At 37.3% G+C, this 3,703-nt stretch overlaps 1 protein-coding gene across 10 annotated transcripts in view; it reads right to left on the reverse strand.

Moving 5' to 3' along the window:
• GRIK2 (glutamate ionotropic receptor kainate type subunit 2) overlaps positions 1-3,703 on the reverse strand; it is a 642,913-nt gene that overhangs the window by 343,677 nt on the left and 295,533 nt on the right. The gene's annotated exons all lie outside the window — the stretch shown is intronic.

The following is a 3,703-nucleotide window of genomic DNA, read 5'->3' on the forward strand; positions in this document are numbered from 1 at the left end:
GCCTCAGAGGAAATCTAGCCAAGTCCAAGCTTCACTCACTTTTAAAGCTCTCAGGCAGGAAAACTTCAAATTCATGGTTGCTCACTACTTAGTAAGAGCTCAGTCAGTTTAAATAAAACAAACAAACATCTCTTTTTCTTGATACTCCTAATATTTGTTCTTGGATTAAGCCAGACAAGCTGAAAGCCCATTTGTGCCTTATCTGCAACTCTTGTACCATTTCTTTGGAGTGTCATCATTAGCCAACGTTGAGGAATCTCAAAAAAATTTCATAAATCATAAAATGGAGTCCTATTAAACGTACTGCTGCAGTTACAAAAAAGAAGCTATTTACTTTCTTTTTGAGTTGGTTTCTAGAGTAGCTAAGATCCAAATATGAGATAAATGCTCTCTGGGACAAGGCAAGTTTTAAAAAAATCCCACCATACGCGGTCTGCCAGTGTTACAGGATCAAAAAGCATGCATTCTGTGCAATAGTGTTACTCTGACTTCAGCTTAACTTTCATATTCTCATTTCCCCTCCGTTCTGATTTTTCACCTACTAATCTTGTTAAAATTATATAATTTTACTGTTGTATATATTTTAGATATTACTTTAATTCTGTTTTCATTTTGCGAATAGCAGGTTACACATCAGAAAACAAGTATGAAATAATGGATATATCAACTAGAAGACAGAATGGAAATTCTATTATTAAAGGTGATGGATACTCTCACCTTTCAAACAGCAAAATAAGTCAGAGTTAGTTACTCTAGAGACAAGACAACTGATCACCTACATACTTGTTGGAGGCCTAGAGAAAGCCTACCAAAAGCCTGTTATTTGTCACTGACAAATGGTACAGTCATACTCACTCCAGGCATAAAGGAAAGGTATCCTTTCCAAGTCTGTGTATTCTAAATGTGACCAAGAATTGTTTGGTATTAAACGAAAAACAAATCCCTACTCTAGATTCCAGTGCTTACTTTATCGCATCATTTTTTTCCCAAAAAAACCCAACCAAACAACAACAACCACCCTTATATTCTTTATTACTCAAATATAACACTAGAGCAATTTTCCAAATCCAATTAAATATTTTACTGTAGTGAAACCAACATCCATATTGGAAGACTGGATAAACATCTGCTTAATAAACTAACCATGTTATAACAGACATTTACTGTTGGTAGTTATATTTTATGAGATATAATTTGACATCTGAATCTGCATAACACTCTAGTAGAGATATTTTATCCTACATTTGAGAGGTTTCAAGACAGGTGGCTAATCTGCAGTCAGCCAGTGTGTATAGAAGAGCTTAAAAAACAAAGTCCAAAGACTTGTGTTCAAATTCAGGCTCTACTACATAGTACAGCCTTGTATTAGCTATTTAACCCCTTACATCAATCCCCTCATATATATGATATGAGCTAATAATAATTGTTTTCCAGTGTGCTGTTAGGCCTGAATAGTGCTGAAGTAATAGTAAGAGGTTTTATTGTTATGAATTGTTTCATTTGATTGATTTAGAATTATCTTTTTAGGTAGGCAATGCTTTATTCTGGAATGAATACTTCTTAACATCACTAGGAGAAATATAAATCCCTCTGCTATGTCCTTGATCAATGATGGACATTGATCAAGCTACTTAATCTTTCTGAGACTCAGTTCTTTGTCTGTAAAGTGGAGCTAGTCCCTACTTCATTTGGTTATGGTGATGATTAAATAAGATCAAGTGTGTAAGGCATCTCAGCGTACATGCCAGGTAAAGAACAATTTTTTTTTTCTCTTTTTCTTACTAGTTGATTTTAATGGTTGAGCTGCTTAATTGTTGATTTGAAGTTCATTCCCTCATTTCAGCACAAAACAGAAATATCTACTGCATTGATCAATATTCACATTAACAAACGGCATTTTAGCCATTTGAAAGTAACCTCGGAACTTCAATGTGCTTTAAAGATCATCAATATTTATATTACTTTTCTTTTAAGACAATTAATTAAAGTACTTAGACTTTTTATCAGAAAATCACATCAAGGTGACTTCTCTGACTTTTTTTTTTTAAACCGACTGTGTAACAATAACACTTTGATTTAAAAAACAAAAAACCAGGGGACTTCTCTGGCGGTCCGGTGGTTAAGACTCCTCACTTCCACTGCAGGGGGCACGGGTTTGATCCCTGGTTGGTGGGGAACTAAGATTCCCACATGCCACACAGTGCGGCCAAAAAATAAATAAATAAATAAACAAGACACAAAGACAACCCTCAGAATGGGAGAAAATATTTGCAAATGAAGCAACTGACAAAGGATTAATCTCCAAAATATACAAGCAGCTCATGCAGCTTAATATCAAAAAAACAAACAACCCAATCCAAAAATGGGTGGAAGACCTAAATAGACATTTCTCCAAAGAAGATATACAGATTGCCAACAAACACATGAAAGGATACTCAACATCACTAATCGTTAGAGAAATGCAAATCAAAACTACAATGAGGTATCACCTCACACCGGTGAGAAGAGCCATCATAAAAAAATCTACAAACAATAAATGCTGGAGAGGGTGGAAAAAGGGAACCCTCTTGCACTGTTGGTGGGAATGTAAACTGACACAGCCACTATGGAGAACAGTATGGAGGTTCCTTAAAAAACTAAAAATAGAACTACCATACGACCCAGCAATCCCACTACTGGGCATATACCCTGAGAAAACCATAATTTAAGAAGATACATGGGGCTTCCCTGGTGGCGCAGTGGTTGAGAATCTGCCTGCCAATGCAGGGGACAGGGGTTCGAGCCCTGGTCTGGGAAGATCCCACATGCCGCGGAGCGACTAAGCCCGTGAGCCACAATTGCTGAGCTTGCGCGTCTGGAGCCTGTGCTCCGCAACGGGAGAGGCCACGATAGTGAGAGGCCCGCGCACCACGATGAAGAGTGGCCCCCACTTGCCGCAGCTAGAGAAAGCCCTCACACAGAAACGAAGACCCAACACAGCCATAAATAAAATAAAATAAATAAATAAAATTAAAAAAAAAAAAGAAGATACATGTACCACAATGTTCACTGCAGCACCATTTACAATAGCCAGGACATGGAAGTAACCTAACAGTCCATCAACAGGTGAATGGATAAAGAAGATGTGGCACATATATACAATGGAATATTACTCAGCCATAAAAAGAAACAAAATTGAGTTATTTGTAGTGAGGTGGATGGACCTAGAGTCTGTCATACAGAGTGAAGTAAGTCAGAAAGAGAAAAACAAATACCTATGCTAACACATATATATGGAATCTAAAAAAAAAAAAGGTTCTGAAGAACCTAGGGGCAGGACAGGAATAAAGATGCTGACGTAGAGAATGGACTTGAGGACACAGGGAGGGGGAAGGGTAAGCTGGGACAAAGTGAGAGAGTGGCATGGACATATATACACTACCAAATGTAAAATAGATAGCTAGTGGGAAGCAGCTGCATAGCACAGGGAGATCAGCTCAGTGCTTTGTGATCACCTAGATGGGTGGGATAGGGAGGGTGGGAGGGAGGCGCAAGAGGGAGGGGACATGGAGATATATGTATACATATAGCTGATTCACTTTGTTATACAGCAGAAACTAACACAACATTGTAAAGCACTTATACTCCAATAAAGATGTAAAAAAAAAAATTTCAAACTCAAATTTAATAAAGAAATTAAGAACTTAAATAATTTAAAGATTAC

Source organism: Balaenoptera physalus, assembly GCF_965194825.1.
Source record: "Balaenoptera physalus genome assembly, chromosome: 9".
Taxonomy (NCBI): Eukaryota; Metazoa; Chordata; class Mammalia; order Artiodactyla; family Balaenopteridae; genus Balaenoptera; species Balaenoptera physalus.